The sequence below is a fragment of the Camelus dromedarius genome, chromosome 3, assembly GCF_036321535.1.
Source record: "Camelus dromedarius isolate mCamDro1 chromosome 3, mCamDro1.pat, whole genome shotgun sequence".
Classification (NCBI taxonomy): Eukaryota; Metazoa; Chordata; class Mammalia; order Artiodactyla; family Camelidae; genus Camelus; species Camelus dromedarius.
This window is the reverse complement of record NC_087438.1, coordinates 37,291,901-37,306,767: the sequence shown is the minus strand read 5'-3', so window position 1 is coordinate 37,306,767 and position 14,867 is coordinate 37,291,901. Positions and strand designations below refer to the sequence as shown.

Here is a 14,867-nt window from a genome sequence, read left to right as displayed (position 1 = left end):
AAGGTGTTACCTGAACCCAGAGAAACCCACAGTGTACAAAGGGGCCATCCCAACAGGAGCTGGGGCTTTTGGTAGAGGAAGGCAGTTCTTCTAGGGAGCTGGACAGGAAGGGAGCAGAAGGAATAAATGTGCTGGCCCCCCTGCCCTTCAACCTCCTGCCTTTTCCCATGCCATGTCAGGGGAGGGGGGGTGGCCCATAGAGCCAACACCCCAGGACAGATGGCAGGGTGGACAATGGAATAGGGTGAAAGAGAATATCCAACACTGAAGTTTCACCAGAAAGCCAAAAAGTTTTAGCCTAAAGTTAGGGATTTTGTGGTTGCCTTATGAAACTTTGATGACCAAGGTAGACATTTCACAGCTCCTAGATGAAAATTATTACCAACAGGAAGGACCTAAGAATTTGCACTTGACTGTCCCTTTGTCTGAGTGTCAGATCAGATCTAAATTTATGTTTTGAAAAAAATCTTTACCTCTAGCTGCTCCATCTATATATGATTGAGATAAGCAGATGGGTAGGTAGGTAGACAGATCTAGACAAACACAGGCTAACCTCGCCTTGAACCCATCAGGCAGCTCCAAGTGGCTTGGATGAAAACAATCACAGTTAGAATGAGTTTGGTGGCTCCAAAAGCCAGTCTGTTTTATACTGAAGTATAGTATTTACAATGTCGTGTTAGTTTCAGGTATACAGCAAAGTGATTCAGTTATACATCTACAGATATATTCTTTTTCAGATTCTTTTCCATTATAGGTTATTATGAGATATTGAATATAATTCCCTGTGGTCTATAGTAGGTCCTTGTTGCTTATCTATTTTATATATAGTAGTGTGTATCTGTTAATCCTACACCCCTAATTTATTCCTCCCTCCCCCACCCTCTCCCCTTTGGTAGCCATAAATTTGTTTTCTATGTCTGTGAGTCTATTTCTGGTTTGTAAACAAGTTCATTTGCACCATTTTTTATATTCCATGTGTAAGTGATATCATATGATACTTGTCTTTCTCTGTCTGACTTACTTCACTTAACATAGTAATCTCTTGGTCCATTCATGTTGCTGCAAATGGCATGATTTCATTCTTTTTTATGGCTGAGCAGTATTCCATTGTGTATATATACCACATCTTCTTTATCCAGTCATCTGTAGATGGACATTTAGGTAGCTTCCATATCTTGGCTATTGTAAATAGTGCTGCCATGAACATTGGGGTGCATGTTCTAAAAAGCCAGCTTTTCACATAGAGTAATAATGATAATAAATAATATGCTTGAACCGCTGTGTGCTAGACACTGAGCTAATGCTTTATATTTAGATCTCATTTACTCCTCTCACAACCGTCTGAAGTCAGTATTGTTAATATTCCCATTTCACAGAGGTTAAAAACTTAAAAACTGACAAAAACTTCTTAAAAAATAAACTGAATTTATCACTTCTCTGCCTAAAATGCCTTCTTCTGCACTTAGAAGAGAATCCCAAATCCCCGTGTATGAGACCTCCACCTGGCACCCAGCTCCGGGCCAGGCTCAGACATCCTGTCTCACACATTCCAGCCGCACTGGGCTTCCTTCACTTTCTCTAGTGTTCCGAGCTCTCTCTCCTTAAGGCCTTTGTATGTGCTGTTCTTGCTGCTTGGAAGTAGAATGTTCTCCTGCTGCTGTAGGGCAAGTGCCTTCCCACCTTTTATCAGTTCACCTGTCACTCCTTAGAGACCACCTTGACCTCACCTACACCCATGTAAGGTAGATTCATCCACCAATGCACCCCTGCCTTTCTTTCCCTCTCTCAAGCCCTTATTTTATTTCCTTCATAGCTTTTCATGGTGTGTGTGTGTGTGTGTGTGTGTGTGTGTGTGTGTGTGTGTGTGTCTCCCTCCCACCAGGACATAAGTCCCCGGACTACAGGAACCATATGTGACTTGGTCCTCTTCTCCGCCTCCCCTACCATCACTCTCTCAGCCCCTGTGTTTCCTCTGTAATCTGTACTATAATTTTCCATTCTTTTGTTTTCTCTTTACCTGTTCTTAGACTGTCTTCCCCACTAGAACCAAAGCTCCTCTTTTCAGCACTCTGTCCTTGGCACCCAAAACTCTATTTCACAAGTTGATGGTGGAATTTGTCCAAGGACTTGAGGTCACTGAATGGGCAGGACCTGCACCCAGAGCCTTCCTCTTCTCCCCCCCTTCCCCCCACAGGATTGCCACTAAGACGGTCCTCCCCTCCCCGTGAGGAGCTGAACACAAATGTTGTGCGCAGTCTGCCTCTGGGGATGGGGAGAGAGCAGACATTCACACTTGTATCTCGGGTGTCCCCACCCTGGTTGGCTGAACTGTTTGAAAAGGTGCATGCCACTGGGCCAAAAAAGGAAAACTCTGCACCTGATCTCTGATCCCAGCCACTGCACGCTGCATAGAAAGTAGTTCTGTTTTCTCACTAGGCAGGAGAAGCTGCTCCCATTGGCATCCAAAAGACAGGGACAAAGGCAGCATCAGGGGACCAAGGTATCAGGCTCTGGATTTGCATCAGCTTTCCCTCCCTCCCTTCCCACACTGTTCATTCTTTCAGGTGAATCACAGAAGAAACAGGATGTACAAAGCCACCAACAGCATCATCTCTCCTGGGGAATCTATCACCACTCCTTTTGTATAATCTACCGAAGCTTTATCTATTTCCTTCCTCTGCTGCAGTTTTTTGCTTCTCTCTGCCCTTCCAGCTCCTCCTCTACTTTCTTTCTGCCAGAGGATTTATTCAATGTGAGCACGTGTGCACATGTCTTTTAAAGCACAACGCTGGCTGCATTCCCAGCCAAGGAGGAAGTAGCTTTTGTGGCCCAACTAATTCAATAAGCTTCAATTATTCATGGACTATTTATTAGGTGGGAAGAGAGCAGTGGTTCCACCATTATTAGTCCACAGTCTATGAGAGGAGTAAATTAACTTCTTGTCACCATGGGAGTCACTGTATCCTCAAATGCAGGAGTGGCTAATGAACAAAGATTGGAAACTTTTTTACAAAGAGGTCATGACACACATCCCTTATGCTGTGTGGTACAAACAGAAAATAGGGCTGGGGGTGGGGCAGGAGATGTGAAGCGGAGAAGCAGCAGAGGGCACACAGCGCCCTGAGCGCTCATCAAACTGAGACATTGCAGCAGGCATATAAGAACCCAGAGCCACATGGTCAGCTGTTCTATATTCTTTTATGAGCTATCAGTCAGATGCAGCCACTAGAGGAGACACAGGAGAGGCTCAGGAAAATAAAATGTTATACTCACAGGCCCAAGAGACAGGAGGCATGCCACACCACGTAGGACCACACAGAAAAACACTAGCCTAATTAGGAGGCAGAAGACGGGAGGGAGGGGGCATTTAGGCTATGGCTGGTACTGAGGTGACCTTGGGAAAAGTGAGGCAAGGCAGGGGGAGACAGCTTAGGATCAACTGATTTGAAAATCTGCTGTGGGCTTTGGGCTATCAGTGGGGTCCCTAGTTGCCTGGAACCTGGCCCTGGAATGATTAAGACAGAGGAATACCACCTCCTAGGGTGTTAGGGCCAGACAGAGGACGTGTGGCTCTGGATATCAAAGGCAGGCTCCCAGCTGAGCCCTTGCCTAAGAATTGGCAATCTCTCCCCAGCCAGAAAGGTTTTTGAAGATGTCAAAACATCGTTATATACAGAAAAATTTTAAACATATTCACTACATCATCCTTTCAGTAGAGCAGAATCCAGCACCATCATTAGCAGGGACAGAGGGCAGGGAATCTCAATGCAGGCATAACGTAGGATGCGCTCTTGCCAAGGAAATGGCCCTTTTAGAAATAGAAGCCGTGGAGCTCAGGGGGCCAGAATCAGCCTGTTCCTCAATCCACCTAACATAGACCAGCTGAGCCAGCTCTCTGCTAAGTTCCTAAAAGGTGGAAAGAAAAAAAAAAGGCTTCTAGGTCTTTCTCTCCCTAGAGAGCAATGGGTTGATTTCTGGAAATGGTTAATTTTGCAGTAAACAGAGTCTGGAGATACTGAGCCCACTGGAGAGGATGAGGGCTGCTTCATTCTTCAGTTCTTCAGTCTCAGGACAGCACAGCAGCCACACAGTTTGGGGTTCATGGTATATGGACTTTGACATGAGTGTTTTAAATTTCTTTTTTTTAATTGAAGTATAGTTGGTTTCAGTGTTGTGTTAGTTTCTCATGTACAGCACAGTGATTCAGTTATATATATATATATATATATATATGTTCCTTTTCATATTTTTCATTATAGATTATTACAAGCTATTGAATAATGCCATCTGCAGCAACATGGGAGTACCTAGAGATTATCATACTAAAGTGACAAAAGTCAGACAGAGAAAGATGAATATCATACGATATCATGCATATGTGGAATCTAGAAAATGAACTTATGACACAAATGAACTTATTTACAAAACAGAAGCAGACTCACTGACATGAGTGTTTTAAAACATAAGCTTCATCAAGTTCACAGATACAGGGAGCAGACTGGTGGTTGCCAGAGGCAGGGGGTTTGGGGTGGGCCAAATAGGTGAAAGGGGTCAAAAGGTACAAACTTCCAGTTATGAAATAAATAAATCACAGGGAGGTAATGTACAGCACGGTGACCATAGTTAATAATACTGTATCGCATACCTGAAAGTTGCTAAGAGCGTGGATCTTAAAAGTTCTCATCACAAGGGGAGAAAATTCTGTAACTATATATGGTGACAGGTACTAAGTCAACTTACTATGGTGATCATTTCACAATATATACAAATATCAAATCACTATGTTGTACACCTGAAACTAATTTAATGCTCTATTAATTGTATCTTAATAAAAAATAAATAAAATGTAGATTTTATTATTTTTTTCCAGGTAAGATTAGACCAACTGATCAGGAGACAACTGCCATTGAAAAAATAGTTTGGTATACTCAGAATCCAATAGGACAGGCATGCCTGGCCATGGGAGGGGGGACCACAGTGGGGAGAACCAGGGTCAATCAGGAGGTAGATATAGGTGGGGAAATAAAAGAGCCTTTATTGTGGTTTCTACGGAAAGGAATGGGAGAAGCAGGGTAAGCAGGCTTTGGACTGGCTACTTTGAATCATTTCAGTGAGTTGTATGGCATAGGGACTGTCCTTACCTGTCTAGTACCTGGCCCTAAGGTGACAAGGGCAGGCAGATAGTGGCCTGGGACACAAACGCTCCATAAAGGAGGTGGTAGGGGTGTGGGCTCTGGACTAGCTGGTTTGCATACAAAAGGCACCCTAGCAGGCCTGTCTTCTGCTATCTCTAGGAACTGGCCAACCCTGAGAGAGGCCCCAGATGTCAAAGCATCAAAAATACAGAAAATTAAAAGATGCACTTAATATAATGACTGTAGAATGCAAATGGAGGACTGAGTCTTAGGACGGGGCTGCAAGCTAGGACTTTTGGAAAGGGTGACAGAGAAATCTACCTAGAACTTGAACCAGGCCTTTACAAGTAGAGATGATTAGCAGATGAAAGTGGTATAGAGATGCTGGGGTAGGAAGGAGGCAACAGAGGGAGGGAGGGAAGAACACCTTCCAGGCATTGCAAATGGCATGAAGGTGAAGATGCAGAGAGACCCCTAGTATCCTGTGATCACAAAAGCCATTCCTTTTCTCTGACTCTTGTTTAAATTAAGCACTGAATATGTGCAAAAGAATATTGAAACCTGTGTCTGGTCAGCGGGGATAGCCCCACCACCTCACAGGGCAGTAGTGAGGATTACATGAAACAATACCCATACCATGGCCAGCACAGTGCCCACACACAGAAGGTATCAGGAGAAGTCAGCTTCATCCCTCCCCTCCTCTGCCCTCCCTTCTCTGACTGCCTCACCAAACCTCTGGGTACCCTGCCAGCACCATTCTCAGTGGTGCAGAATCCTCCTTTGTTACGAAATACATGTTTGTGTTTCCCCCAAAATTCACATGTTCAAGCCTAATCCTCAGTGTGATGGTGTCTGGAGTGGGGCTTCTGGGAAGTATTTAGGTTTAGATGAGGTCATGAGAGTGGTGGGTCCTCTTAGAAGAAGAGGCCAAGACCAGAGCTCCCTCTCTCTCAACCATGTGGGGACACAGCAGCCGTAAAGGAGCGGGAGAAGGTGGCCGTCTGCAAGCCTGGAAAAGAGCTCTCAGCAGAATCCGACGGTGCTAGCCCCCATCTCAGACACCGGGCCGCCACAACTGTGAGAAAAAATGTCTGCTGTTTAAGCCACCCGTCTGTGGTGTTCTGTTACAGCACTCCTGGCTGATAAAGATGCCCTCAAACCTCCTAGAAGAATAAAACCCTTAGTTTCAAGACAGAAAAGAGAGATGAATGTGCCTTTGATGAACTCCTGGGCCATAAAGATCACTAAAGCATCTCTCCTTTAGAGGATTAAACTAGACAGTTTAAAACCAGAAATCCCAGAATGGCGGGATCTCATAGGCTTATGATCTGAGAGCTTACGACCCTCACCAGCATAGACTGCTGAGGAACCTGGTGCCAATATTTCTCAAAGCACGGCTCCTACATCACCTTTATCAGAAACTACCCAGAGTGTCTGTTATAAAAATCAGATAGAGCTCTGCCCCTGTTTTATCAAAACCGATAGTTGGGTGCCTAGAAGTCTGTATTTGAATAAGCTCCCAGGTCAGTGACACAAGAGAACCACTGACAGACACGATCTGACCACCACCAGCCCATCTTTACCTGAATGCTCTGCTACAAACAGGACATGGAAGGCCACAGAGAACCTTCAACAAACTCTCACACTGGAAACGTGGTCTGTGCTCCAGCAGCATCACACCACTTGGGATTTTGTAGGAAATGCAGAATTTCAGGCCCCAGGCAGAACCACAGCCTCAGAGTGCATCTGTCCATTAGCATTTGGAAACAGCACTCTGCTCCAGGGAGCCCAGGCTGACCCCAAGCCTTGTGAACACCTTCACGATCCACCTAGGAGATGCCGCTGTCAAGATTTCAAAATCAAATTAAGCTACTCATAACAACGCAGAAAAGAACCACAGGGAGTGTAGACAGAGAGAAAGATAATGCTTTTATGACCTGGGTGACAAGCCTGGCCATTAAAGATCCCACATACTCATCTTACCCCGATGGCAGACACTACAAGTTGTCCTGGACTAATCACTCTCCTCTTCTTTCTTTTAATAGAACCCTGGTATTTAGCTGGTACTTGGCTGCCCAAGATAGAAACTGCATTACTCAGCCACCCTGAAGCTGAGGGTGTGTGCATGGAAATTCTAGCCAGTGAGATGTAAGCAAAAGTGTCTTTTGCAACTTCTGGGAAGTGTCCTTATAAGAATGGGGGGCATGCCCTTCTTCCTTTCTTTGCTCCTGGCTGGAATGTAGACATGATGGCTGGAGCTCAAGTAGCCAGATTGAACCATGAGGTAGAAGCTACATGATGAGAATGGTGGTTCCTGACAACATCATGAACTGGGTGTCTACCTCTGGATTTAAATTTCTGTGTTATTTGTGTCATTTTATTTGGGGTTTTCTTTCACGTCAGCTAAGCCATTCCTACCTGATTTGTACCCCCTTTATACTATAACATGGTTCAGGCAACATAAGCTGAATGACCCCTGTGTCCTCAAAAAGGCAGATATCTTGACTATAAGAAAAAAAAAATCCCATCATCATTACTCAGGGGGATTTAGTACCATTTTGGACTTGGCTGTGTCTACCAGCAGGTACTAAATGGAGCAGGCAAGGGAAGAGTATGGATTGGAGCATCAAGGTTCTACCCCTTTCTTCTACAAGGGCTGTGCTTAACCTTTCTGTTGCCATGGATACCTCCAGAAAGAACTTCACTAACCTTCCTGAAGCTCTTTTCAATATTTCTTGCCACTTGCAGATAGCAATACTAACCTATATTTCTCTTACTCCAACTCAGACAAGTCCTTCTTCATCTTTAATAGAAAAAGAAGTGCAGGGACTGCCTGCTACAAACAACTTCATTATGTAAAATCCTCTACTGATCCTCTTATATGAGGGCATACTATGTGCAAGTCACTGTGGTAGGCTTGGACAGAATACAGTCTTCCTGAAAGCTGTTTTTGATAAGTGTATTTGTCTCTAAAAGCCAAACTCTCACTCTAGGCAATAGGCCAATTATTTCAAAGCCAAGTTTGGGTCTTGACCTTGAAAATATTACTCAAGGATTAGACCCTTCTGAAAATCAGGGGCAAAAATGACTTTGATACATAATTACCTCTCTTATGCTTCCTCTCAAACTCTTAAAGGACCTTCATGACACTCATATAAATTACCCTGCTTTCAATGATAGGGGATAACTTCTCCAAAGGGATCTAATATCTCTCTCTCCCTCTCTCTCTCTCTTTCACACACACACACACACACACCCCCTAAGCACACATGGTAAAGAACTGAGTGCATTTCCTGGCATACTGTAAGTCTTCAATAAATTTTCCCCAAATCTGACTTCCTCAGTTTTATGCTTTATGTTATGTATTCTATCTCTTGTACCATACCATGTAATGAATATTTATATTAATATAAATCATGACTTTTTTTTTTACTTCTGTGTTTCTAATATAACCACCAATTTACTAATCATACACACTGATACTCAGATTAGTCCAGAAGGCACCAAAATTCAAAATACAAAGAAATCATATAATGTCTACATGTCACTGAAATGTATTTCTGGTGTTACATCTGTGCTTCTTCTGAAACTGCTGAAAGAAATCTCTTCTACTAAGTCGAACCACCATGAAGCCATGAAGATCTGCACCAGAAACAACTGGAAGGCTGGCTGGCTTCCCCAGGGCTGTGGTTTGGGTTTAAAGGAGGAAATCAGACAAACACCCTGTTAATGGGGTGTGAAACTGGGATGCTTGCGCTAAGCAGGAGGCAAGCTCCTTCCCAGACACCAGTAAATGGAACTGCCTTCTTCACAGCTTGCCTCACTAATTCCCTGGCAGCTAATGAAATACTTGAATTCGAAAGGGCTTTGCAAAGAGCAAACAGATTAAGTTGCCACAAAGCATTCACATGACAATAGGAAATAGCATTAACTAAGTGGGGCATCCTGCATTCAGGGAATAAGGAGCTCAAACTCACCCACATCCCCCAGCCCACACCCCGCCAAGGGCCAAGCCCAACTCCTCCTTTTCTAGAGTGGCTGAGCTGGGGTAGTCCAACTTTTGCACCTTAAACTTGACCCACTCACCCTACGTTATAGCCTGGATCAGACGGGCACATAGCCAAGAGTATAAGAAGTCTCCATTTAAACCCTGAAGGTAGAATTTCAGTGCACCTCCCTGTATCTAAAAGGAAGCAACCAGGGCTAATTTCTAAAGGCCAGCCTTTGTATAAACAATTTAGACACACTTAATGGCATGTTCAATTAGAAGAAAATTTTCTTACTCATTTCTTTTTTACAATTCTGAAGTCACCAGCATAAAAAGAAACAGGGCTTTTTCCATTCATCTGGTTTTATGTACAATTTTTTTCTTACCCCTTTCTCTCAACATCCTGTTGGCTTACGTCTCTAAGAAAGCCTCTTACATATTTGGGGTTTGTAGGAGGAGCAGGACACGGGGAAGGGAGGATGCAGGGAAGCTCTTGATGAATTTGAAAAGGAAATGTCTTTAACAAATGAAGTCTCTCTTCCCTTGCCTAATTCTGAAATGCCTCTGGCTTGAAAGTCTCCCATATGCTTGTTATTTATGTATACCACGCAAATTCTAAACAAAGACTTCCATTCTTGGTCCCCCCACACACCCTCGAGCAGCGAGGAAATTTTCCACCGGAGGGATATAGGGGGATCCGGAGCAAAACGAAACCAAGGGTCACTGCACAAAACGTTATGGGCAAAAGCCAAATCTAAGATTGTACAGACGTGGGGCTGATTAACCCTGCAGTGATGACTTTGTTTTCTTCCAGGAAGTCCAAACCTTCAAGTAGGTGCCTAGATTTGCTTCCCAGGGCTGCTGCAACAAAGTACCACAGATGGAATGGCTTCAACAACCGAAATTTCTTGTCTCACAGTTCTGGAGCCTGGAGGTCCAAGATCGAGGTGTGGGCTGGGCTGGTTCCTTCTGTGAGCCGTGAGGGAGGATCTGTTCCAGGCCTCTCCCCTCGCTTCAGGTGGTTTGCTGGCCATCTTTGGTTTTCCTTGCCTTGTGGAAGCATCGCCCTGATCTCTGCCTCAGTATTCACGTGGTGAACACTCCCTGTGCGCATGTCTGTCTCCAAATTTCCCCTTTTGATAAGGACATCAAGTCATATTGAATTAGGACCCACCCTAATTACCTAATCTTAACTACTTTGATCTGCAAAGACCTTATTTAGTTCCAAGCAAGATCACATTCACAGGTATCGGGCGTTAGGACTCCAACACATGAATTTCACAGGTTCGAGGGCAAAATTCAGATGTAAAGCATCTGACCACAAAGCTGAAAACTCCGCCCAGGGAACAGCCAGTGGAATGATTGGGTGTTAGCCTTTCAAAAAAACACTCTGGCCTTCCTGGACTGTGGAGAGCAGATTCTGAGCCATCCTCCAGAAAGAGCTAACCTCTGGAAGGTTCTCTTTAAGAATGAGGAGGTGGACAATTCAAGATGAGCAGTGATGCCTGCACTCTCTGGTTCTCAGAGTACCAGTCCCTTCTCTCTGCAAGCAGATGACCAAAAATGAGGCTAAATCTGAGAGCAGCAGGTCTGCTGGGTGTTTGACTTCCCCTACTAAGAACCAACATTTTCCGCTGCTTCTCCCTGGGGATGCAAGGCAGGACAGAAGGTGGAGATGGAGACTAATCACCAGCTTTTGTTGCCAGTATTGATTCCACCCTGCTTTCCCTCCAAATAATTCCTTACTGATTCCTTCTCCTCTGCTCTCTTCAACCCTGAATACTAAGATTATCGACCGTAAGAAATTCAAAGGAAAACAGTAAAGTGAGAAAGTCAACATTTTGCAGACAGCAACCTGTTTGATGTTTCCGAGGCCCCTCTCATTAGGACTCCACAGCCGTGGAGCCCTGTCCGTGCTGGCCAGCACACAGGCACTAGGGACCCATGGACTTTTTTCCGTGTGTGTGTGTGTGTGTGTGTGTGTGTGTGTGTGTGTTTAATGGAGGTACTGGGGATTGAACCCAGGACCTCGTGCATACTAAGCACGCACTCTACCACTGAGCTATACTCTCCCTTTCCTTCTCTGTTTTGACTGAACTTCCTCAGGACTCAAAGGAGTAGGCAAGCTATTTGTGGAGAATCATTTTTCGAGTCGTTTGTTTGTTTCCGTCAAAGCATCTGTTCCTCCCTCTGTTATGCAGTGGAAGAGAAGTACTCCAGCAGAAGAAGGTGCAAGAGAGCCAGGGGCAGGATGGAGATGCCAGCCTCCTCCTTCCTGTGGCCATACCTGTGCTGGCTGAGCCATGACCCAACTGGTCCCTGACCTGCCTTCACATCTAAAGAGAAAGCACTAAAATATGGATGGAAATTCTGGGGCACCAGCACAGCTTGTCAACCGGCAGTCTTCGCTGTAGGGTCATCAGGCAGAACCTTACTGTTTTATTGCCAGGCTTTCCCAGAGAGGATGCCTCCCCTCCTCCGAGGGGAGGTAAGCCTAGGATAGAAGATTTCCAGAGGAGGAAGAGGGTAAAGCCCTCACTGTCCAGGAGGTCGTGACAGGAGAAGTGGGCATTAAAACACTCCACAGAGGCAGCAAATACCCCTTCTCATGACCCCCCTTTCTCCACTGAATAGGTCAGTTGTCTGGTCTCTCCCATCGCAGCTGACCACAAGGACAGGCCTGTCCTGCGGCTTGGGCCAGCTCCTGATTCTGCCCCTCCTGCGGATCTTAACCACACCTTGACCCAGGCCCTGTCACCTCCTGCCTGAATTGCTGCAAATGTCTCCATGTCAGAGGCACTGCAGGTTTTGTCCTCTGACCTCCCAGCTCCCTGCTCCAGCAAAACTTCTACTTCACCCAATTTGCAATGAGTCCAACATCACACCCACCCAGTGGGTGGAAAGGCAGACAATCAGCAGATGGAAACCATCTGACACTTTTCAGGAGAACTTGTAGCCTCAGCAGGCCTTTGCCACCAATTAAAATCAGCCGTGGGGAAGTTGGGGGCTATTTGGTCAATGCATGTTAACTTTTAGTATACTTGCTCCCTGTAATAATTTAGCTCTAGACTCCAAAGTCTATTAAGTTACAGTCTAATCCATGAATTCAGAGCCTCCAGTATGTCAAATGGAAACCTAACAGGACCCTACGACGGCTTTCTGGGACAGATCCCCACGTCTCTTGCCTCTTGTTTGTAGAAAAGTTTTAGCCTCCTAGGCCTTCCTGAAGTTCCAAAGAGCAAATTTAATCAGAGACGTGAGAAAATGCAGAAACAAATGAAAATCACCACAAAAGACAAAATAATAACAGTTTACCCATAAAATGAAGTCAAAGACCATTAGTTCCTCATCAAGAGCTGTAGATAATATCCTGAGCCATATCCTCGGGCGGTTTTGCAGAGACTAAAACCCTCGACAGGTGGAAGAAGTTATCTGCATGCTGACCACAAGCTTATAGACTCCAGACCAGCTGAAATCAGCAGGTTGATGATGCTGACTCCCAATTACCTCGCCACCAATCAATTAGAAGAATGTCCATGAGCGGATCAGGCAACCTGAGACACTTTTTCTCTCACCTTGTCTTTAAAATTCTTTCCCTGAAAGCCATTGAGGAGTTCAGGTCTTCTGAGCATTACCTCCTGTACCTCTCGCTCGGCACCCTGCAATAAACGCTGCACCTTCCTTCACCGCAACCCAACCCGGTGTCAGCAGACTGGCTTAACTGCACATGGGCCACTGGACCCAAGTTTGGTTCAGTAACAAAATGTCAGTTTATGTATTTAGCAAATACAGTATTCACCACTCATCTGGAGCCATTTTGTGTACTTTATACCATTTGTGTACTTTAAGCCATTTATATCAGCATAACATGAGGTCAATGTATTTCAATCTTTATTTTACAGATGAGGAAAAGGGCATTCAGCTAGTAAGTTAGCAGAGCCAGGATTCAAACCTGCACAATGTAATCTGGGTCCAAACTCTTCACTACCACATTGAGGATCAACTATAACTTTAACATGTCAAATGGAGCAAAAGACAGGAGGAAATCATTGAAAAGGTGTAGTTGAAATGGAGCCCTGTGGACATGAACTCTCTTGGACTTCCCTGTGAGGCATTTACTGCACCGGAACACAACCTTTCCCTAGCTCAACCAGGCTGGCCGGAGATTGAACAAGATGTAGTCCATGAAGTATAGCGACAACTATCAAAAGGAAATGCCTCTGCTCTTAAGTAGGACAGTACTGGGCCCCCAGGGGTGCTGGGCCACACAGTGTCCTCTTACCCCTGAGAGCTCTCTCCCTGCCCTTCTCTAGGTGGGAGTTCTACGTGGTAAGCACGAATAAGTCGTGTAAAATTTCTATGGAATGGTATTTTATCCACTTACAAGGAGAAAAATAATATCCAAACCATCCATGTTTCCTTTTCAACTCAGTCACCGACTCGCTGACTCCCAGCTGGTATAGGGCCCTCCAGTGGCGGTCTCCATCCCGGCCCTCAGAGAAGGAAAGCCTTTACACTGCCTTCCTTCACTTTTAAGTTAGCTGCTTCCTGTCAGGGAGGGAGTCTGTCATGGATAAGGTCATCATTCGCTTGGGGAAAGGCCCCCAAAGTGCTCCCCAGCACTTGGCAAATCCAGACTATAGCATCTGTCACATGTGCCCACACGTCTGTTGCTTCTCCACAGTGGAAGAACCCCATGATTATTGCTGCTGACTAAATTAAACTCAACAACCTAGTTTATTCCAGCAGGTTCCTGGTAAACAGCGCTGCAGCTGAAAAGGCTTATCCTGTTTACATTAGCGTGACAGTGTCTGGGCGGGGGCTCCCAGAGCAGGGCAGAGACTATGCTCCCTGAATGTTAGCTGTTTGTAGGCTTTGTGTTTAGACAAATGGTGTTTAGGTAAGAAAGCCGTTGTTGATGTGATCTTTTGTATCCACTTTGAGCGTCTGACGTAGATGGACACGGTTCTGTTTCAGTGTACGCCAGACCTTCTTGGAGAGGGGAGCCATCAGGGTGTGTAATGATTGGAAGTTCTCTGTTGATTAAACTTTCGTACACTCTTTGACCTTCTTGAGCTTCTGCCTCTGTGTCAGGGTTTCTCAACCTCAGCACTATTAACATTTGGACCAGATCATTCTCTGCACGGGACAGGTCATAGGAAGTGTGGCAGTGCCCTGGCCTCTACCTGCTAGATGCCAGTAGCACCCCTCCCCTGAGTTCTGGCATCCGAAAATGCCTACAGATAACACCAAATGTCCCCTGGAGGAGGGCAGAATCATGCCCCACCTGAGTTGAGACCACCACTCAAAGTTAAAAAGAAAATTTCTTCTTATAAAGGCCAGCAAGGGGAGAGACCATCTGTGGACCACTTAGGAACCTCAGAGCAGCCTCTGCCAGTCTCCTCCTTCACCACCAGCCACGCCCACAGAGGATTCTGACAGGCCCTGCTTACTGGAACTCGGAAACACAAATTCTTGAAAGACTTCAAGAAATATTACCAGAAAAATAAGAATCATCTGATGAGCATTCAGAGCCCTCTATGGGCCCAGCCAATGCAATCTGCTCTTTAGATCTTTAAAAACATCTGTCCCATCAGCATTAAAAAGGAAGGGAATTCTGACACATGTTACAACATGGGTGACCCTTGAGGACACTATGCTAAGTGAAGTCAGCCAGACACAAAAGGAAAAATGCCGCATGATTCCACTCACATGACGTATCTAAAGTAGTCAGTTACACAAGA

General features: G+C 45.2%; 1 non-coding gene across 1 annotated transcript; it reads right to left on the bottom strand.

Annotated features, from left to right (window-relative positions):
* Positions 1-11,123: 11,123 nt before the first annotated feature.
* TRNAT-AGU (transfer RNA threonine (anticodon AGU)) lies at positions 11,124-11,196 on the bottom strand. Its single transcript has one exon. It is a non-coding gene; the product is annotated as a tRNA-Thr (tRNA).
* Positions 11,197-14,867: the final 3,671 nt, after the last annotated feature.